Source organism: Megascapheus bottae, chromosome 1, assembly GCF_031878675.1.
Source record: "Megascapheus bottae isolate mThoBot1 chromosome 1, mThoBot2.hap1, whole genome shotgun sequence".
NCBI lineage: Eukaryota > Metazoa > Chordata > Mammalia > Rodentia > Geomyidae > Megascapheus > Megascapheus bottae.
In genome coordinates, this window is record NC_143509.1 from 73,541,579 (window position 1) to 73,565,260 (window position 23,682).

The 23,682-nt window shown below is 40.9% G+C and overlaps 1 protein-coding gene across 4 annotated transcripts in view; it reads right to left on the reverse strand.

Moving 5' to 3' along the window:
• The window catches only part of Tmem45a (transmembrane protein 45A), a 77,284-nt gene extending 54,175 nt beyond the window's left edge, over positions 1-23,109 (reverse strand). For all 4 annotated transcript variants that reach the window (XM_090332613.1, XM_090332599.1, XM_090332596.1 and 1 more), the window contains exon 1: positions 22,788-23,109. The gene's annotated coding sequence lies outside the window, so the exon portion shown is untranslated. The remainder of the gene's footprint in view (positions 1-22,787) is intronic.
• Positions 23,110-23,682: the final 573 nt, after the last annotated feature.

Genomic DNA, 23,682 nt, shown 5'->3' on the forward strand with positions numbered 1-23,682 from the left:
TTACTTCTATATAAAGCCTCAGAATTTAAAAAAAGACTCCCTTCTTAAACACTCTTAAACATGGTCTGTCTTTTTACAGATAAATTTGTTGCAATCACTCTGTTGCAATCTAAAACTAGTGGACATTTTTTTGTCTATAAAAAAGCAATACTGTAGAATTATTTGAAAGATTACATTATTTATTCGTGTGTGTGTGTGTGTGTGTGTGTGTGTGTGTGTGTGTGTGTGTACACACTTGCAGGAGCATGCATGCTTTTGCTAGGGCTTGGACTCAGGGCCTGAGTGCTGTGCCTTAGCATTCTGGACCAAGTAGTCTAGTGTTCTACCAGTTGAGACACAACTCTGCCTCTAGCTTTTGCTGGTTAATTGGAGAAAGTGTCTCACAGACTTTCCTATCCAGACTGGTTTTGGACAGTGATCTTCAGAACTTAGCCTTCTGAGTAGCTAGGATTGCAGGTGTGAGCCACTAGCACCCAGCATGGTTTTTTGTTTGTTTTCCTTTAAACTAACAATTCTTTATGGCTAATTACAGGAGCCTACTTGTAGTGTTATATTATCTAAACAAATGTTCTCTATAAAAAAAAAAAAAGCTCAAAGTTGCCTCCTCATTCTCACCTGGTATTTCACCTGAGACTAAAACTTTAGTAAACACAGTGAAGATAGACTGGCTATTGATGGCAGCTACAGTGAGACTTCTTAACATTTCCAATTCAGTAATGAATCTAACTCTAGGCAAGGTCATAAAGAGTATGATTAGGATAAAAAAAGAGGCCCAGGCATGGGATTAGCTCCCAATCTTCCATCTCCCAAGTTTCAAGCCACTTTTATACTGTTATCATCAACAGAAGTAAAACCAAAAAGACAAGCAAGAGTGATGAAAGACAAATTATAACTACATAATTTCATGTAGTTTTTTTCTACATGAAAAGTCAGCTATATACTGTTGCACCAGAAAAATAACAAAGCCACAAGATCCGCAGAAGGTTTTCAAGATAACACCTTTTGATGTACATTGAATGAAGACCTCAGGCCCCCTACATAGCATGGTCTCTGGGGGTTCCACTTGATGCCATGGCATCACAATTAAGTGTTCCCATGTTTCTGGCCAGCAATACCACTACAGAAAAATCTAATTTAGCCTAAGGATGGAAAAGAGGAAGCCAGAAATCCCCAATGGGACTTCTGTTAACCACTACACAATATGGCTTATCATTGATGAAAAACAAAGATATGGATTCAGGACTACTATGGACTCAGCACTAATGTGATGTTTTTCATGGCATCACATTTTAACCCCAACTTTAAGAAGTGAAACTTGCTATTAACCTCTTGAGATCACCAGTCAAGGAAATTTGTCTTAAAGGATAACTTTAAAAAAAAAAAAAAAAAAAGGTAGACAGCAGAACTGAGGTCTGAGCCTGAACTGTTCTGATCTAAGATCTTGCCAACGTGTTCTTCTTTCCCAGGATAGTGCTGCTCTGCCAGCAAGGTTCTGAGAAAAGCTCTGGAGTAAAGTTACATGTTCTAAATGGTATTTCAGAAAGGCTCATTTATTACCCACACACAGAAAATATCAAAGGGAGAAAGAGGCTGCAGGCAAAGAAACCAGTTAAGAGCTGACTGTATATGTTCATTTGTGGAATAACGAGTCTGAGTCAGAATAGGGCAGTGAGCACAGAGAGAAAAGGGAACAAATGTGCTTATTACTTCCTATCCACCTTAAGGTTTTATGGCTTTTTTTTTCTATGTATATAGTATTGAGGAATTGAACCCAGGTCTTCGCGCATGCTAGACAAGCACTCTACCACTAGGCTGAACTCCCAGCCCCTATCTACCTTAAGGAAGGGCAGATCCACCCTAAGAACTTACATGATCAAGGCTGTAGCCCAATGTTGGCTCTGAGATGGAGAGAAGAAAGAGGAAAGGACTCTTGTGGCCAGTTCATGCCCCGCTTCTACCCTCTGATATGTGGCTTCCTAACTTGGCCAGTCAATCAAAATTAAGCTTGTTTTGGGGACCAATTAAAAGGTGGACTACTTGATTTTGTATGTGTGTATTTCCCGCTGACAGCACATGTCAACCATCACTTGTCACATTTAGATTGCTCAGTAGTCGAATGTGAATAGTAGCTACCAAACTAATCCATGTAGATCTTTCTATATGGCTGACATGTGTTATTTAATAAAGACGTGAGAGGAAAAGGAAGATAGGAAGAAAAGAAGGAAAAGTAGTAAATTAAGAAAAGTGACAGAAAGGAGAATTTTCCATTGAGTAGATACTATGTTAGGTTATCTCATGTACCAGTAAGTTATATTATTTAATTTTCACATCAACCCTGATGATGTATTAGAACAACCCCTACCAACCGACTTGGAGGAATGTCAAGATCCTCAGAGATGCAGCAGCTTGTGCTCTAACGGGATTAGAGCAGAATGTTCTCCTCCACATCTCTTGTGCTCACAGAACCATGCAGAACCAAGTCCTGTGAAAACCGGAGTCTCGCTCCTCTTCCAGGGACACAAGACCCTCCTGCAGACATTGAATCCCATAGATACACCCTACAGAAGCAAGGTCTGATAATCGCAAGCTAAGCTGAGACTCTCCTGTCCCTCCTGGTGTGATTTCATTCACTGCTGTGCACTTGCTAGGATCACATCCAGTGATCTATTTGTTGTTCTCCAAACAAGCCAAGGTCTAGCTGGATAGTTTCCTAGAGCAGGAACCCCTTCCCTCTCTGAATGAACACATGTCTTCTATAATTCTGCCCATGAGGAAAAAGAAAGCTGAACCATTATACACTTTCAGTGGAAAGGTAAATTTGTATAGAAGTCATGTGAAACCTCCCAGAATTCAGAAAGACCAGTACAATCTTCTCAAACAAACAAACAAACTGCCGGGCAGGGTGGCTCATGCCTGTAATCCTAGCTACTCAGGAGGCTGAGATCTGAAGATCGTGGTTCAAAGCCAGACCAGGCACTAAAGTCTGTGAGACTCTTACCTCCAATTAACCACCAGAAAACTGGAAGTGGCACTGGGGCTCAAGTAGTAGGGCAGTAGCCTTGAAGTAAGGAGCTCAGGGACAGTACCCAGGCCTGGAGTTCAAGCCCCATAATAGATTAAAAAAAAAAACCTGACAATGGAACTATAATAGGACATAGCTTTATCAGTCAACATATAAAAGGGAATGTTCATGTTCACTGCAGCCCCATTCACAATAGCTAAGATGAAGACTCAACCTTGGCTATCTGTCAACAGGTGAATGTGCTGCTTATACAATGTTATGCTATTTAGCCATAAAGAACATGACATCTTCTCACTTGCAGGAAAAGGAATGGAACTGGAGCCTTATGATTAAATAAGACAGGAGCAGAAAATATCACATTTTATCTCATGTGTGAAACATTTTTAAAAAGGAGTTAAAAATAGAAAAGGAATTACTAGGAAATGAGAAGGGGGTCAGAGGAAGAGGAAGAAAGGAAAGCATAGAAGAGGGTAGAAGAATGGTTGATGGATATATTGATTCAGGATGTATACATGTATGAAATATCACAGTGAACTTCATTAATCTGTAACACTAATATGCATTTCATAATTGTGCCAAGCAATAAAAACCATGAAAAAAAATCAAAAGGATTTCATTTCGACAGAGCCAAGTAGATGAAGGATAGTGGATACAGCAGTAATGAATCTAACAGCCTGGCAAGATCCAAGCTCTCACGTGTAGAGACCAAGACCAGCCCATTTGTGTGTTTCTGTGAACTCAGCTGAAATACTGGTCTTTTGCATCATTAAAAAAAAATGTCAGATGCTAGTGGCTCATGCCTGTAATCCTAACTACTCAGGAAGCTGAGATTTGAAGATTGAGGTTCAAAGCCAACCTGGGCAGGAAAGTCTCTGAGACTCTTATCTCCAATAAATCATCAGAAAAATGAAAGTGGTGCTATGTTTTTAAAGTAATAGAGCACTAGTCTTGAGCAACAGAGCTCAGAGACAATGCCCAGGCTCCACGTTCAAGCCCCAGGACAGACAAAAACATAGTAAGTAACAAAACACACAAGTCCAGATACTTAGGCAAAATATCAAGTGTGTGATTATATATACCCAAATAGCCCTGTGAGACAAGCAGGACTAAACTCAGTACCTGCCTGGCACTACCTTTTGGTCCAGGAGGAATGGCTCCCAGAGAAGCAAAGGAAAAGGTGGGGGAAGGGTTGGTGGTTTCAGTGGGCCTAAGTTCAAAAGACACCCCTACCATTTTCCCTTCCTGCTACTCTTTGCCTTTGTCTTTCCAAAACATAGATTTGAAATCAGTGTTGGGCAAATCCTGGTAGGCGCAACTGTAGGGGACCATACAGTACTCCAAAAGGGGCTCAGGAAAGAATAACTTGTATAGAACTTCCACTCAACCCCAAACTATGAACAGTCAAAACAAACTTCGCTCCTAGCACTACAAAGGTGGACAGGTGAATAACTACAGTCAAAAGTGACTGGGCCCACAGCAGGACTGGGGCACTGGTACATAAAGAAGGCCAGGGTTCAATATGACAAGTCAGCTCTAGCCACGGCAACCAGGCCCAAGAGGAGCCCCACCATCTGAAACTCAGGCAGGTATCGCTCTAGTGCTATGCCCTGAGGAAGCAGGAAGAAGGCAGATCTAGCTGTCACAAAGCGATCAATGGTGTGGATAGCCTCAGAATGAGAATATGTGCCAAAGGTGACCTGGCCCTGCCACACACTCAACCAAAAACACATTATAACTGAAATGGAGAGTGCCCATCCTCTCTACCTCAGCCATACACACACACACACACACACACACACACACACACACACACACACACACACACACACACTGCCTGGAGCTCATACATACATATTAATGAGTGAGAGCTCAGCACCTAAAGAAATAATTAAACTGAAAGGCAGCCATGATTTCTGGAGACCTGTACTTATCAAACATTGCCCTAGTTTCTTGACCTTTTTTATTTTTTTCCAGATGACTGGACAGTAAGGCATCTCCCCTTATGGAACTCAAACTATTTGTCCATTCAATGTCTAGGGTTATTTTTCTTCTTGATGATTCTGTAAAGTTGTTTCCCCATCTCAGCTTGGCAATGACACTGACATTCCAGATCTGTTAGTGTTCCTCTGTCCCCACCTCCTGGACCAAGCCGGGGAAAATGAGACACTTTTATTGGTGATGAAACACTCTGCCCCCACTGCTTAGAACAGGACGTGGTAAAGTTAAGGGTGGTGGTTGTCCGTAAGGATGAAATTTTGTTGGCAGAATCCCTGCTCCAAATGAGTTACATCAAGAAACATATCCAGAGATCTCTGGAAAGTGGGTGAGGTAGCCAAGAAGAGGAATCCCCAGTTTATCCTGTATGTGGCTTCTACTGACATCTTACCACAGCCTCGAAGGAAAACCTGAACACTGTATAGTCCCCCAATTATTATTTTTATAAGCCAAAAATGATAGGTTCTCAGCAAAGAGGGAAAAGAGGAAGTAACCAGCAAGCTAGCTAGTAGTAAGAAGACTGCCTACAAATGTGTCCAGACCACTACTCAAAAGCTGTGCTCTGCCTTAACAAAAGCCAGCTATGTGTAAGCCAGCTGAGTCACTCACCCTTTCCTTCAGGAGAGAAGCTTCCTGAAATACTTGACAAATTCCACAATTTTTTTTTTCTTTTGAGACAGAGTCTCCTTATGTAGCCCAGCCTGGCTTCATTCAAATCTTCCACCTTCAGCCTCCTGTGCCACCATAACCAGCCACAGTGATTTAGAAATGCAGGTCATCCTCTATCGGTATGATCGTTATCCTAACGTGTGATTGCCACACCTAAGAAAGGCTTCTTCACTGATCCAGCCATTCCTTTTTCCCTGTCACTCCATTTTTCTCTTCTGAAAATATTCTAATTTAACTCAGTTTCAAGATTTTTATTGGGTCTGTAACAAGTTCTGAAGCACAGACATTCTAGGAGGCTCACAAAGAAGAAATAAGAAAAAGCCTTAGAGCGGGGAGTGTGGCCTAGTGGTAGTGTGCTCAGATAGCATGTGTGAAGCTCTGGATTCAATTCCCCAGAACCATATATACAGAAAAAGCTGGAAGTGGCACTGTGGCTCAAGGGGCAGAATGCTAGCCTTGAACAGAAAGTGTCCAAGGACAGTGCCCAGGCCCTGATTTCAAGCCCCAGGACTGGCAAAAAGACGAAAGAAAGCAAGAAAGAAAGAGAAACGAAAAGAGCCTTAAACTTCTCTCATGATCTCTCTCACCTGAGGAAAATGAGGTGCTGGATCATCTCACATGGAAATGGGGAAAATCTGGCTGCAACTTAATGGTCTCTGCCTGAACTTGGCCCCAATCCAACACAATGGTCCTAGCTCTCATAGCATCAACAACGAAAACTGTCCATTGTTAAACTCAGTGACTGACTGTCATGAGCAGACTTCAGAGACGTCCACTGCTTCCTCTCGGGAAAACTTTATCCCCTTGTTTTGCCTCTTCACTAACCACTCCTTTTTTTTTTCTGGAGTTCCCTAACCTCCTTCTTAAAACTGGGATTTCTTAAGAGATCAATTTATTTAACTCTTATTTTCTACCTACCGTCAGTACTGGACTATCTCATCCTGCTTGAAACCATTTCTTTTATCCAAACTTCTCCTCTGGACTCGGAACTCTACTAGAGTGCCCACTTGGCTTCTGTACTCAGATGTCTAACACCTCTCACACTCAAAATTTTCCAGAACATGGTTCCCAACACTCACTGTGAGATAGGCCTGCCATTTTCCTCATCTAATCACATCTGCATACTCTGTCACTCATATCAAACTTTTAGTCATTCTTGACCTCTTTCTATATCTCATGTCAGACATACAACCCATGGGGGAAAAAAAAGAAACTATTCTGACTCTACCCCTAAAATACGCCCAAGATCTATCGTTTTGTCACCACCAACTCCCACCAGTGCCCTTTATTTCAGTGGCCTCCTAGTTGAACTATTGGGATAACTGTGGAACTGCCCTCCCCTTTTTAGACCATTCTTAGCACAGGAGTCAGCATTGTCCTGTTGAAGTCAGGCCTCGGGCCTCACAGGGACAATAGGAAATTAGTTGTCCTATCCCACCTCCAGCCTTATTTCTTCATACTTTCTTCCCTGTTAGTCACATTGGCCTTTCTGTAGCTACCTGAATGTGCCAGGATCACCTTCATCTTGAAATCTTGTTATTTCCTCTCAGGCTATGCTCAGATGCTATTTTCTCAATAAGACTCTTCTCCCATCACCTTATTTTGAATTTCCTCAATTCGACATTCCCTTTTTCATACTTTCTTCTCCTATGCTACATTTCCTTTAATACACAATTAACTTCTTATATTTATTGCATCCTGACCCCACCTCTTTCCTAGAATAAATGTTCTGTGAATTCTGTCTCAAGACTACAGAATTATTTTTCTGTTTCTCTTTCTTGTATAATTCCATTCTCATAGGGCTTATTTTAGTACATGGATGGATGACGATGTATTGAATTTCAGAGCAGAAGGCAAAACTTTTGCTTAATGGCTGGATACCTGAAGCTCCATGGACAATAAAATGCCACAGAAATTAAATGACTGAATATTCAACATTAAGGATATGTACCTCCAATATCTACACTATTATCAAATGACAATAACAGATCCTAAAGAAAAAATACGTACATAGAATCATTAGAAATAGATTAATATTAGCTTTGCCTCAACTCACTACAAAACTCATAATAAGCAGGATTGGGAGACACTGTGATTGTAAGAATTAAGAATGCCAGGTTAAGCTGGGCATAGTGGCTCACGCCTATAATGCCAGCTACTCAGGAGGTTGAGATCTGAGGATTAAGGTTCAAAGCCAGCCCGGATACTAACATCCCTGAGATGCTTATCTCCAATTAACCACAAGTAAACTCGAAGTGGAGCTGTGGCTCCAGGGGTAGGATGGTAGCCTTGAGCTGAAGAACTCAGGGACAATGCCCAGGCCCAGAGGTAGGATGGTAGCCTTGAGCTGAAGAACTCAGGGACAGTGCCCAGCCCAGAATTCAAGCCCCATGACTGACAAAATGAAAAAAAGAACCCTAGGTTACCACGGCTCTTCTAGAAGGGAAAGGGACCAGAGGAATAGTTGACTCAACAAAAATAGCTTTTATTGTTTCACTATAATGCAACAGGCAGGCACTGCAATCAATTTTTGGCTAACAGTATCTCATTACATCCTGTTCACACTGGGAGCAGATAAGATTACTACACCTGTTTGCAAAGTTAAGAAAGCTCAGACTCAAAGAAGTAACTTTCACACTGTCACAAACGTAAAGCAGAATTAGGAATCAAACTAGGTGCACAGGAATCAAAGTAAGTGTACAGGAATTAGATGTTCTTACTACATTATCACATGAAAAATTACCTAAGAAGTGTTAAAACTAATCCTTAGATATTTCCATCTAATTCTGCCTTCTGACTCATCCATCATGTTTGGTTTCATAAGACCCAGAACCTTAGAATTTATGCAACAGTGAGCAGTTAAACCTGAGGTTATGTTTTTCATAGAAAACTGAATTATTTTTTTCTGGAATAAAAGAGGCTGAAACATCTCACCTTAAAGCCAGGTTCATACACATGCACATACACTCACACTCATACACATCTGTGCTAAGAGCAATTAGTAAGAAGATATAGCACTGTAACAAACCTTACCGATTTACCTTTCCCCAAGTCCTCCACGGGTCACGAGGACCGAAGGTTTGATGCCCTATCCATACACTGCTGACAGGTGCTGCTCAAGAAGAATCTGTTTCACTAGCAACAGCCTTGCAACAGCCCAGGGTAATCTTGTTTCTTCCTCCCACTCACCTGTTTCTCCATGAGCATTTTACTCACTCCCAGTGACTTCCACCCACACCCAACCTACAAAATCCGACCCACAGTAGTCTGAAATTAATATTCTCATGCATAACAGTCTTACTATAAATCTATGAGTGTAATTCCCCCTTTACTGGAACATACTGCCCTTACTGTCAGGAAAGTGTAACTGGATCACTGTTGACAGGCTCTTGCCCTATAACTAATCAAAAATGGCATACATGTATATCCACTCTCACCAAATCTGTTTCCTGATTAACTATGCCTGTGGAACTATTCAAGCAGCCACCTTGGGTGTCCAGAGTGTAAACATGTAAGTGGAAGTCTATTCCCAATAGGGAATTGACTTGATCATGACATCACTTCCCTCTCTCATCTGAGTGAGCCACCCAGCTCATATTCGTTCCGCCCACCAACAGAAGGTAGATACTCTATACTGCACCTCACTGAGCCTCAGAAAGGAGGATGAAGAAATTCAACAATCTGCAGTGTTCATTTCCACATCTGACCTGTTAGTGAGGACAGCTGTTGGTTCTTGCTTAAGAAATAAGGCCTTCAGATATGAGTGGCGCACAAACCTAGGAAATGTAAAGCAGTGCTGTCTTATTACTAAAACACAACCTAAACCAAGGATATTTAAACATGATTTCTTTGCCAAGAGCAGGCATAACATGTAACCAAAACTTGAATCAAACTTTTTATTTTTTTTAATCTGAGTCTGAGAGGGACTCAAAGTTGGAATCTCACATTTGCTTTTGCTCATTGGCTGGTGCTCTGCCACCTGAGCCATGCCTCCAACCCCACTGTATGCCACCTGCAACTAGAGGATGTAAATCAGCATGCAAATCCCACTAGAAAAGAAAAGTTTAGTAAAAGAGATTAAACATTAAATCAAGTAAAAGAATGAAAAGCAGTTTTATTGGATGCCACCTTGACACATCAACTTGGAAACAGCTACTTGATAGACCTTTCGTTCTTACTTCTCATTTGTGTTATACCTGAGAGATCTGAAAACACAGAGGGAGATGTAACTACATGATTTTGGAGCCCAGCCCAAAACGATTCCTCATGCAAACCAGGTAAGTACCTGGCTGAAAAAAAAAACAGCTTTTGAAAATAATAGTAAATATCAAAGAGCAAAAACTATCTCAGAAGCAAAATAACAGCATAGTCATTGGACAGACTTTGCCTTGTTGTTAAATAATACACCACCCTCAAAGGCAGGCTAAAGCATTTCTGTTCTTTGAGAAACACCTATTCTTAATAAGTTGAGTCAAAAAGAGCCATACACAGGGGCAGGAGTTTGGCCTAGTGGTTGAGTGCTTGCCTACCATGCATGAAGACCCGGGTTTGATTCCTCGGTACTACATACATAGAAAAGAGCTGGAAGTGGTGCTGAGGCTCAAGTGGTAGAGCTCTAGTCTTGAGAAAGTCCAAAGACAGTGCTTAGGCCCTGAGCTCAAGCCCAGGACTGGCCAAAAAAGAGCCACACATGTTAATGTCTTTAAAAAAATGATGTGCTGAGGGCCAGCAGTATGACCAAGTGGTAGAGTGCTGGCCTAGCATTCACAGAACCTTGGGTTTGATTCCGCAGTATCACATACACAGAAAAAGCCTGAAGTGGTGCTGTGGTTCAAGTGGTAGAGCACTAGCCTTAAGAAAGCTCAAAGATAGTGCCCAGGCCCTGAGTTCAAGCCTCAGGACTGGCAGAAATAAAAAAAAACAATATGCTGAAATACCAACCGTATGAGTTTTTTGAATAAGTAACAGTTCAAAAATGTACACAGAAGTACACTTCCAGTCAGAGATGGTGTATTCCTACTATAGACACAACTTCCTTGCAGTTTTGAGATGTCAGGCATTGTGTATTTTACCTGTTGAGGACTACATATTTTTATGCCTATAGATATTTTCCATATTTTCCAATTGGGGTAAGTGGCTTTGGCAGCGCTTTGACTCAGAGGAATTTGTATTGATGATTGATTAGGTACATTTGCAGCTATGCTTAATTTGGGGTTAACTATTTCCTACTACTGCAGGAAAACCTTCCTAACCCAATACCATGTACTATGGGAAGATGTACTATTTCCAGACCCCTGGGAATAGCAAGCTCTGTTGCATTCTCCTTTTGGTTTAGTCATTTTATATTGTCATCACTGAATATTCAGGACTAGGTAACATCTGAAGAGAATAATTTTTTTTTCAAACACTTCTACAGTTCTCTAAACTTGAGACATCCCTTACATTGTACTTTGGCTTTTCCTTTTCTTCTAGCAAATTGAAGGCAAAATAATATGGCTATCATGGGTCCCTGTAATTCCAGAGGCGGGCTGCACAATCCCTGTTGGCCAGGCAATGTGTGTGTGCAGTCAAGGCTACAAGGGGGGAGGGAGGGAGAAATAGGGAGGAAGAAGGGGAGGGGAGGGAAGGGGAGGGGGAGAGAGGGAGAGAAGAATAAAGGAAGGGAAGAGGGAGGAAGAAAAAGAAGGGAAGGAAGGAAGGAAGGGCAGGAGGGGGAGGGAAGGGATGGAGAGAAAGAAGACAAGGAGGGAAGGAGAGAGGAAAGAAGAAAGGGAGGAAGGGAGAGAAAGAAGGAAGGGAGGGAGGGAGGGAAAGGAAAGAAAGAAGGGAGGGAAGGAGAGAGGAAATAAGAAAGGGAGGGGAGGAGGGAGGGAGAGAAAGAAATGAGGGAGGAATAGGAAGGAAGGCAGGAAGGCAGGAAGGCAGGAAGGCAGGAAGGCAGGAAGGAAGGAAGGAAGGAAGGAAGGAAGGACAACCAACACTTTTGGGCATTTCTTCAAGTTTACCCTACATCTCTGTACATATATACATACCAAAATTTATATATATTCAGAACATTTCAATTTTTTTTTTGCCAGTCCTGGGCTTGAGCTCAGGGTCTGAGCACTGTCCTTGGACTTTCTCAAGGCTAGAGCTCTACCACTTGAGCCTCAGCACCACTTCCGGCTTTTCTTTTTCCTATGTAGGTGGTACCGAGGAATCAAACCCAGGTCTTCATGCATGCTAGGTAAGCACTCTACCACTAGGCCAAACTCCCAGCTCCATTTCAATTTTTTAACAAGATAAAATGATGCAATACTTTTACTGAAAAATGTAATTCTGGTAGACTCTAAGTTATAGATACTGCCTCTGTACACAAGCATTAGAGGCAGTTTGGCAATTCAATGTTGACTCAAATCAGAAATGGACTAATTATACCTTCAGGTTTTAAAACTAGAATCCAGAAGCCTTCTAACCACCTAAGTCACTACCAGGAAACAGGACTGACACTGAAGGAAACTTGGCTCTGAAAACAGTGAAATCAACAGGAGCTCTACACAAATTAGGACTTAAACAAGCAAGCATTTATGGCAATAAGGCTTCGGGAAGAAAGAGAACTTCAGTAAAGAGCCTCAGTCGGTGTGCACTTCCAACTTATTTGCTTTGGTAATTAGGTCTCTGGATAGAGCTCTTTTCTACCAGTGATTGCCTGAGGCCAGTTCTAAGTGCTGGAAACGAAGGGTACAACTTATTTGTAAGAATTATGACCATTGGTTGGGAAACTTCACTAGACCAATCATTCCCATGTAGGCCACAGAAAACATTAGCATGGAGCCTGTTTTTTCCAAACCAGATTTTTTTTTAATATTATTACAAAAATGATGTATAGATGAGTTACTGTTTCATGTCAGGTAAGGAGCACATCTCTTTTTGGACACTGTCACCCCAATGTCTCGCCCAGATTTTTCCCTCTCATCTCTACCCACAAGTTGTATCGTTCATTTTTACCATAGATTTTACTGAGTACCACGGTTGGGTTTGTTCACCCTTTGTCCTTCCATTTTTGTGTCCTCCCTTATTCGCTGCCTCAGAAACAGGAAAAACAAAACAAGAAAAAAAATCTAACTTGTTTCCATTTCCTGGAGTTCACTTCAATAAATAATATTTTCTACCACCAGGCAGGCAGAGAGTCCTTCTTTTGGTTCTTCCCCTAAGAGTATCCTGCTTTGGTCTCACTGTGTATGAATGCCTTGAGTCCTGGGTATTTTTGATCTAGCTTCCACATATGAGAGATGACACATGCCATTTGTCTCTCTGACTTTGGCTTGCCTCACTTAACATGATTTGATCTAGGTCCATCATTGCCCTGTAAATGACATTCTTTCTAATGACTTTATAAAATTCCATTGCATATAGGTACCACATTTCTTTTTGCCAGTCCTGGGGCTTGAACTCTGTGTCTGGGCACTGTCCTTGGGCTTTCTCAAGGCTAGAGCTCTACCACTTGAGCCACAGCACCACTTCTGGGCTTTTCTATGTATGTGGTACTGAGGAATCGAACCCGGGTCCTCGTGTATGCTAGGCAAGCACTCTACCACTAGGCCAAACTCCTGGCCCATAGGTACCACATTTTTTGATCCACTCATCTGTTGCGTACCATGTGGACTTTCCCATAACTCCGTTATTGTGAATGGTACAGCAATGAACATGGATGTGCATGTGCCTTTACAATAACCTGGCTGGTAATATTCTGGGTGGATGCCCAAGAGTAGTATGGCTGGGTCACAGGGAAGAGCAGTTGTGCTAGTTTACATTCTCACCAACAGTGCATCAGGGTCCTTTTTGCCCCACATTCTCACAAGCATTTGTTGTTCAAATTCAGAATGTTGACCAATCAAGCTGGCATGAGATGAAATCAGTTATTTGGATTTGCATGTCCTTTATGGCCAAGAACGTTGAGCGTTTCCTCAAATGTTTCTTTGCCATTCTTACCTACTCTTCTGAGAAGGTTCTCGCCCATTTGGTGTTCATTTTGAAGGATTTCATTTCTTGAGCTTCTTGTATATTTTGGATATTAGGCCTTTTTTGGATATATTACATAGTAAAGCTCTTCCAGTCTGTTGGCTGTCTTTCTAGTTTAGTAACTCTGTCCTTTACTGTGCAGAAACTTGTTATTTTTGATGTGATCCAATTTTTAAGTCTCTCTCTCTGCTGTGCCCACCAGAGAGATTTTAACAGATAGATGCCTTGACCTGACTGCACCTGTTTCAGAGAATCTCCAAGGGCAGACAACTGTGCTCAGGTGACTCAACTACTTAGCTGAGGCTAATATCACAGTACTAATCGAGAGAGTTCTCCCCCTCACTGTGTGATCATTCGGAAGCAGCCAAGATATTTGATAAAAGAAAACTAAGGTAAGGAAAATCAGAGACATTTTCATGTTCCTTCCTTACTAAATAACTAGCACAACCCCTTTCCTGAAGATCAATGTCCTCAAATATGAGGCACCTCATACTGCCTTTTCCAAAAATTCTTTTCCTCTCTAATAAAGTAATTATATATAAAACAAAGTGCTTTGTTTTAGAAATGATGGAATTTCAGGTACAATGGAGAATGGTACAGTTTGCCATAAAAAGTGTCGCTTTGATCTTGTTGGACACATTTTATTTCTCTTGAGGGATGAGCATTATAGCATCACTCCATAGAGATACGGAACCTCTGCTGGAGACTTCAAGGAAGAGAAGAATCATTTTCTTCCTTTCCTGCATCTTCCTCAACTTGGAGATTGTTGATGGCACCAAAGGAACATATGCTGGTCAGAAGGTGAATGACAAAAATGTCTCGTTGTCTTGTGAGGTTTTCCTGAAACAATCGATTCAAGAGTGTCTGACAGAAGGAAGTCAGAGACTAGACACACTCCCCTGGCTCAAGAAGAAGCAGAAGAAGCTCAAGAATAAACAGTGCAAACAGGACGTGCTGGATAAGCTTAGCCTAATGCCAGTGTTATTTTAAATGATTGTTTTGAGTACCATTGTTTGTTTTAAGTGCCATTGCTTTCTATGACATGAATTACCTGGACAGGTTGAGTTGTGCTTTCTATACATCACTACACTGTTTAAAGGCAAAATCAGCAGTATATATAATGTGGTCTTATTTATACTTTTCAATTATGTTTATGTTTAGTACTGTATCTGAGGATGGACTCCTGTAGAAAGTCTGAAAGGATGTAAACCATTGAATTAACAAAGGTGGGGCCTGGAGTATGGCCTAATGTTAGAGTTCTCTCCTAGCATGCATGAAGCCCTGGGTTTGATTTCTCAGTACAACATACACAGAAAAAGCCGGAAGTGGTGCTGTGGCTCAAGTGGTAGAGCTCTAGCCTTAAGAAAACCCAAGGACAGTGCCCAGGCCCTGAGTTCAAGCCCCGGGACTGAGGAAGAGGGGCAAGGGGGGAGGTGGAGAAACAAGACTATCAAATGCATCACATAAAGTGTCTTTGAGAAGAGGATTTTTTTCTTTTTTGCTTTGTTTTTTACCTTGCAGTTTTGTTGGTTGTGGTCTGTGACTGATTAGCCCTGTTGCTGACAGGAGTACGTGGAGGAAGAGGACCACTAACCTTATGTCTGGGTATGAAACAACAAAAAAACAACAAACAAACAGGAAGAAAAGGGATTAGAGTCCATCGCCTGCAAGGGCTTGATTTTGATGGCCCAAGACCTTCCCGGTGCCTCATCTCTTAAAGTGTCCACCATTTCCCAGCACATCAAGCTGAGGACTGAACCTTTAACACACGGGCATTCGTGGAACCCTCAGCAGGTTACCTGCGGGGAAAGTAGAGGAGTGGGAAGAAAGCAGGTAACTAAAGAAAAGCACCACTTTTAATTCTGAATACTCTAGTTCATTTTCTTAGCATATGTACATGATTTTATTTTTTTTAATTCGAAGGCAAGGATTGTCTTTTTCTATTAAAGAATTTATTAACGTTGATTTTTACATCATATTTTAAATGACAAGTTTAACAAGCAAGTGTTCAAGAAGGGAATCTCTATTTACAATCACTGGGACTTAGTATTTAGAACTTAATCAAAATTAGGCTAAGAGTTTGTATGTCATAGAAACATATTAATTTATGAAATAAAACATTATGTCTATAGAGTCATAGGTTTTTATGTCTATATAATTATGTTTATATTTCCATTACCATGTCCATAGCTTTGGGTATGCAGTTATTGAGTCCTCGCTCTTGTACTCTTTGGATTTAATAGCCACATAGTAAGGATACCATGAGCCCTTTGTTCCTTACGTCTTGACTTGTCTCACTGAACATGATTCGCTCTAGATTCATCCACTTCCCTGTGAATGCCATTATTTTATCTTGTCTGTTGGCTATGTAGAATTCCATTTTGTATATATACCACATTTTCTGTATCCATTCATCTGCAATAGGGCATCTGGATTGTTTCCATCGCCTGGCTATTGTGAATAGTGCAGAGATGAACACAGCTGAGCAGGTGTCCTTATCATATCTTGGGTTATGATGTTCAGGGTAGATGCCCAGAAGTGGTATGGCAGGATCGTAGGGAAGGTCTATTTTCAGTTCTTTAAGAAACCTCCACACTGTTTTCCAGAGTGGCTGAACTAGTTTACAATCCCACCAGCAGTGCAGTAGGGTTCCTTTTTCTCCACAACCCTGCCAGCAACTGTCATTGTCTGAGTTCAAAATCTTGGCCATTCTTGTTGGGGTAAGGTGATATCTTAGGGTTGTTTTTATTTGCATTTCCTTTATGACCATAGATGAAGAACATTTTCTCATATGCTTTTCTGCCATTTTAATCTCTTCTTTTGATAAGTCTCTCTTTAGTTCCTTTGCCCATTTAGTGAATGGTTTATTGGGTTTAGGGGGGATTAGTTTCTTGAGTTCCCTGTAGATACTGGATATTAAGCATTTGTCAGATGTATTGTTGGTGAATATCTTTCCCTGTTGGTTGGCTGTCTCTCTACTTTCACAACTATGTTTTTATCTGTACAGAAACTTTTTATTTTTAGGTAGTCCCATTTATCGAGTCTCTCTCGAATCTGTTGTGACCCTGAGATTCTGTTCAGGAATCTTTTGCCTGTGCCTATGAGTTCCAGTGTCTCTCCTACTTTATCATGTAGCAGTTTCACGGTTTCTGGTCTGACGTTAAGATCTTTGATCCACTTTGAGTTAATGCTTGTGTGTGGCGAAAGGCTAGGGTCAATTTTTAGTTTTCTGCATGTGGCTGCCCAGTTTTGCCAGCACCAATAATTGAATAGACTGTTTGTTCCACTGTATATCTTTGGCTCCTTCATCAAATACAAGTTGACTATAGGTATGTGGTTCTATTTCTGGGTCTTCTATTCTGTTCCACTGATCTTCTGGTCTGTTTTTGTGCCAATACCAAGCGGTTTTTGTTATTATGGCTCTATAGTTGAGTTTGAAGCCTGGTATTGTAATACCACCAGCACTGCTCTTTTTGCCTAGAATTTTTGGCTATTCTTGGTCTTTTCTTGTTCCATTTAAATCTTTGGATTATATCTTCTATTTCAGTAAAGACTGTCTTTGGGATTTTGATGGGGATTGCATTGAATTTGTATATCAATTTTGGCAGTATAGCCATTTTCACTCTGTTGGTTCTCCCTAGCCATGAGCATGGGATGTCTTTTCATTTCCTAGTGTCCTCTTCATTTCTTTCGTTAGGCTTTTATAATTTTCATTGAATAATTCCTTTACTTCTTTGGTTAAGTATATTCCTAAGTATTTTATTCTTTTGGGGGCTATTGCGAATGGGATCATTTTCTTGATTTGGCCTTCTGTTTGTGTATTATTGGTGTACAAGAAGGCTACTGACTTCTGAAGGTTAATTTTGTATCCTGCCACTTTGCTAAAGTAGTTTATTAATTCTAAAAGTTTGGGAGTGGAGTTTGTTGGATCATTCAAGTAGAGGATCATGTCATCTGCGAATAAGGATAGTTTAATTTCTTCTTTCCCTATGTGGATCCCTTTGATGTCCTTTTCTTGTCTTATTGCTCTGGCTAAGGGTTTCAGCACTATATTGAAGAGAAGTGGAGAGAGTGGGCATCCCTGTCTAGTTCCTGATTTTAAGGTGAATGGTTCCAGTCTTTCACCATTTAGTATAATACTGGCTGTAGGTTTTTCATATATGGCTTTCACTATTTTGATGAATGTACCTCTTATTCCTATTTTTTCTAGTGCTTTCAACATGAATGGATGTTGTATTTTGTCAAATGCGAAGGCAAGGATCGTTTTAAGAAAGAGAATAAGTAGCTGTCAGGCAACAATGCTGTCACCACAGAACTAATTTTTCTCTTTTTAAAAATATTTGAATAATGATAAAAAGATTAATACTGCCAACATAATTAGAAAAGTAAATAAAAATGAATTAATGAGGCCAGGAATGTGGCCTAGTGGTAGAGTGCTTACCTAGTATGTAAGAAGCCTTGGGTTTGATTCCTTGATACCATGTACACAGAAAAAGCACTATGGCTCAAGTGGTAAAGTGCTAGCCTTGAGAAAGATCAAGAACCTGAGTTCAAGCCCTAGGACTGGCAAATTTCATCATGTTAATGATATTTTATCAGCGAATTGTTCAATTATACACATACAAAAGAATGGAGATGTACCCTTATACCACTTACAAAAACTAACACAAAATTAATCACAGATTTTTAACATGTGAACTAAAACTATAGAATTCTTAAGGGAATACTTAGGGGAAAACTTTTATGGCATTATGTTTGACAACAATATTTTGTATATGTCACTGAAAATATAGACCATGAAAGAAAAAAATGTTAAGTTGAACAAACCAAAATTTAAAATTTTTATGCATCAAAAGATACTGCCAACAAAGTGAAAAAGTAACCCAATAAATAAAAAAAAATATTCATCATCATATACGTAATTAGGTGCTAATGTCCAGAAAATATAAAGAACTGAAAAGAAATGACAAAAAAAATAATTCTGTTAAGGCCTTCACCCACACGACCAAGAGCGTATTGCAAGTACTAATATAAATGTTAATCTTGTCTAAAACTACTTCCATTGGAACCTTTAAGATAAAATTTAGCCCAAATACCTCTGGCCTTCTCAAGTTGACACATGCAATTAACCATAACAGGAAGAAATCACCCAAATCCACCCACCAACAAATTAAAGAAAGGTTGGTATGTACATACAATGATACATTATTCAGCCTTAAAAAAGGAATGAATTTGGGGCCATGACTTTGACCTAGTGGTAGAGTGCTTGCCTAGCATGCACAAATACCTGGGTTTGATTCCTCAGTACCACATACATAGAAAAAAGCCGAAGTGGTGCTGAGGCTCAAGTGGTAGAGCTCCAGCCTTGAGAAAGTCCAAGGACTGGCAAAAAAAAAAAAAAAAAGAAAGAAAGTTCTGAAAACATTGTGTAATTGCACTTAGATAAAGTAACTAGTCAAAAGCACACAGACCAAATATAGAATGGTGGCTAACAAGAATAGGAGATACAGAAAATTGTTGTTCAATGGGTATAGCATTTTCAGGTTGAGGAATGAAAAAGTTCAGAAATAATTACACAACAATGTTTCTGTATTTAATCACTATTGAAGTGTCCTCTTAAAATATAGATAAAATTATACTGTGTGTATGACACACACACACAATAAAAATGAGTTTATTATGCTAAACATTTTACATGGACTCGGTCACATAATCCCTTGGGAATCCCCACTTATGGATAACAAAGCCTCCTAAAGAAAATGACTTGCTCAGGAGAGACTAGTATGAATTAAATTTCTGATCCAATCCCTCACTACCTGCCTTTAATACTTGTATGCTTAGCCACCATATTACACTAAAAACAGCGACCACATTAAGGTAATAATAAGCAAATTAAAATATCTTCCAAGTAATGTAAAGTTGATAATAACTTAAAAATTCAAGGGCTGGATTTCCAGAAAGATGTTAAATCCAGATTGTAATGTGTAGTAAGGGGTGTCTATCCTCCTAAAATAGAACTACATTTATTTTTGCTGTACAGAAATATCCCTAAACCACATCTCCAATAATAAATTGAGAAAACAGGTTTTCCAAAAATCATCACCTGGCATCTGCCCTATTTTCCTGCATGTCTTGAAACATTTTGTAGTTTTCCTATATTTATTAATACCTCTATTTCAAATGAGGTCAATCCTTCAATTGATATTTCTTGAGCATTTATTTTATGTATATATACTATAGTGGGTTCTGGTCAGATAAGAAAGGACAGCAATGCTTTCCTGAAATAAGATCTATCTAGTAAGCAAATAAAGTGTCTCTAGTCTCCACACAGATGTGCCTCTTAAATGAGACTCGTTGCTTCTCCAGGAAAAACTCTCTAAGTGAGCCCCTGGCTCCAAAGACCCTCCTTCCATCCATCTCAATATGGAGGAGGCAGACACAGGAGGATAACGAGTCCAATGCCAACCTGAGCTTCACGGGACTGTCCAGTGGAAGGAATAGTCACCATGGCTGCTTACACATTTTCAGCCCAATAGCCTAATGGTTCAAAGCTTGAGATCTGGAGTTAAGACTATCAGCATCTGCACCTGCCATCTGTTCTCTGTGAAATCTCAAGCAAACAGCTTAACCCGCCAGTCCCTCCATCTTTGCAACCATCAGGGCATGACACAAATAAGCACTAACCTTCATAGAGTTGTTGTGCAGATCCCACAGTTAAAACATGAAAAGCACTCAGAACAACATCTGCTCCATACTAAATGGTCAGAAAAAGAACAACCATAGAGATGTAGCAAATCGCTACATAGTAGCAACAGACTGTTCCAAGGATGGGTGGGAGAATACATGACCATTCAAGAGAAAAAGAAATTTAGACATAGACATTTCAACGAGGACAGCACAAAGGACCATAATAGCTCAGTGTTATACTTGAGTCCAGACAGGTGGTTAGCAGTAGCACTAGAGCACAACATAACAACACCCTCAGGGAAGAGAAGGGAAGAGAACCCCCAAATGACCCTCCTCTTAGGTGTATATCACAGTTCTCATCCACTTCAGTAACTGTAAATTATAAACTTAGAAGTATTCATATGTTTATAAATGATTCTATCAGCAGGGTGAGAGCTGTTCTGCACACCATGTGTGCTTGGAAAGAGGGGAAGGTTGTAACAACTGAGTACAAGTAAAAGACTTTAGGATGTGACTACTTAAGGAAAAGTAATAGCTTTTGGATAATGGCTCAGAAAATCAGCTCACTTAAACATGGCTGTAAAGATGAATTCAAAAATTGCTCCTCATCCCTGTCCTGGGCAGGTCTTCCAACCTGTAGGCTTTGAATGGAGCTCATAGGAGCCAGGAAGCAGACGCAGAGAGTATGCAGGGCTGGCAGTGGAGACTGGAGCCCATAAATACCTCCACTCTGTCACTGCTGCCAGTTCAGCTCACTGATCCCTACTGAAGCTCTCCTTTCCTGTTCACCAATCCATGCCTTGCTCTCCTAGCCTCCCCTTTACAACCTTTCCTCTCTCTAATGTCTTGCTGATTATCCCGATGTCCCCAGAACCATGCCACACTCTCCAGTCACCATGTCTTTGTTCCTTCTTCCCTTTGCTTCTATGTGCTGTGATCCCTTCCCACTCACTGTTCCCATGCAAAGCTATCCTACAGGATAGCCTTTAGAACCTTCTAAATCCATGACATCTGACCACTCCTTCTCTTTCCATTCAAGGCACTGGGTTAATGTCTCAAACAGTTCCTGGCTAAGCAAATGCTCAGTACTGGATAAATGCTAGTTTTCACAGCAGAGATCAGAACAGAAGCTGTGAAATCTGAGGTGTAGAGGGGAGGGTGGGAAAGAAGACAATGAAGTATGAGTCCAATAGCAAAGACCTACTAGGTGCTTGACAGAGTGTTCTAAGTGTTTAACATATTTCACCTCACCCAGTCCTCTAAATAATCCCACAAGATAGGAGCTATTTATTGCTAGCACATTAGAGGAGGAAACTGAGGCACAGATGGACTGAATAATTTTCCCAAGGTCATTCTGTGGAGTTAAGAATTCAATCTGGCTAGACAGCTCCTCGTGATGCCTTTCCATAACCTTATGCCCCTGAAACCCACTTCAGTTGTTCTACTCTCTTGTACGTATTACATTTCTGAATCAACAACTCACTTGTAGCTCACCATATTTGCAGGAATTAAGCATCAGCTCTAAGGAGATCTCACATAACAGTAATTATAATATGATGGAACTTAAAAGTCAAAATATCCCCACAAACAGAATAATAACAGACATTTAACATAGACTCAGCCTTACTTACTCAATGCAACAAACTCCCGCATTCCATGTCTACATATAACAATCACTCTGAATTATTATTTTGATAAAATAGAAAGTGGAATATATGATGAGAATATTACAGATATACAAGTCATCTCTAATATGCATATTTAAAACTTAAGGTATCCTGTATGATTAAACAAGCATGAAGGACTTTAGGTCTCCCACAATGGATAGGAGAGTAACACAGAATAGATGTAGATTTGGATTATGATAACAGGATCCAATTCAGGCTACAAATAGTTTAATATTAAACATCCTACTAATATATGCAGAAGTTTTCATTCTGAATGTGCAGGTAATTTTCCCAGCCTTCCATCAGAAAGTTCAGAGTGAAGGATGAATAAGGGTTTCAGTCTTTATGAATATATACAAAGTTCTCAAAGGAAGAAAATAGGAAAGTTAAATTTATCAGTACCTTCAACTTTGGAGTTCAGAGAGGCTTACAACCAAATACCAGTCCTATGTTTTCGGTCCTAGGAAATTTTAGTCACAAATTTTCCCCCAACCTCCCCCCACACACACAAGAAAAACTTTTAAATAGCAAACCAAAAGTTTAAACGTTTACCAAACAGAAGAGAAGGAAGCTGGATGCCTGGGCTGTTTGGATCAGAAAATGATACTTTTTTTCCCCTTAAGTAAAAATAAATAAATAAATAAATAAAAAGGCTGGCAAAGGAAAAAAAAAAAAAAAAGAACAGAAAAACAGGATAGAGATCACAGCAGAAGAAATAAGATATCCAGCCTGTATTCAAAACTTACCCAACTTGGTCTGTTTACTCAACACTTTATTTTTCCTACTTTGCCGGGTTAAGATCAGATTGCGGCTGGGCTTTGCTTGCTGTTCCTTTTCTTTGGATCCCCGAGTCCCAGGAACGTTAAACTAAGTTTGGGATGGGATCTGGCCCCGTCTCCCATTAGGGGGGAGGAGGGAGGGGGGTAAAAGTTTGGAAGCTTGGATTCCTGGTTGCTTCTTAGGGGGAAAAAATAAAATAAAATAAAATAAATACTAAGCAGCCAGCAGGAGACGACGTGGGAGACGTGCCTAAGCTGACGTCGGGCCCGCCAGAGGAGGCCGCACAGTTTCTCCGCACAGCTGTCCAGATGTGCTTCATCGGCTTCCCCCGCCCTGCCTAAGTCGGTCCTGCCGCCGCTGCCAGATGCCTCCGCTCATTGGTGGCGGTGGCTGGCTCCTTACAGCCGATTGGTGGAGCCGCCCGCCACTCCTGAGGTTTTCGTCCCGCCCCCTCTGCTCGCCGAGCCAGCGGGGCTGCAAGCGCCCAAGGAACCTGGAAGAACGGGGCGGTCGCTGACGTGGCAAGTTGGCAGGGAGCCCCGGAGAGGCTGAAGCGGGGTCGCCAGAGCAGCTATTGCTCCTGCCCTCGCCCCTATGGCTCCCGTCCTTCTGGGCACTTTGGTTGGATTGTTTCCATCCGTTTGGGATGAGACCAGAGGCCCGCCCAGTTTAAGGCCCAGTGGAAGAGGCCGGGTTCCCAGGCTGCCCAGGCTTCTGAAGGATGCTCAGGCCGAGCCTGGGGCTTGACCTTCCCTGCCTTTCCCCAGAGAGGGAAAACAAATAGGATCGTAGAGAGTCGTATTCTCCTGGAGAAATAATGAATCCTTCGGTGAGATTCTTACTTCACCAGGAATTTGGTTG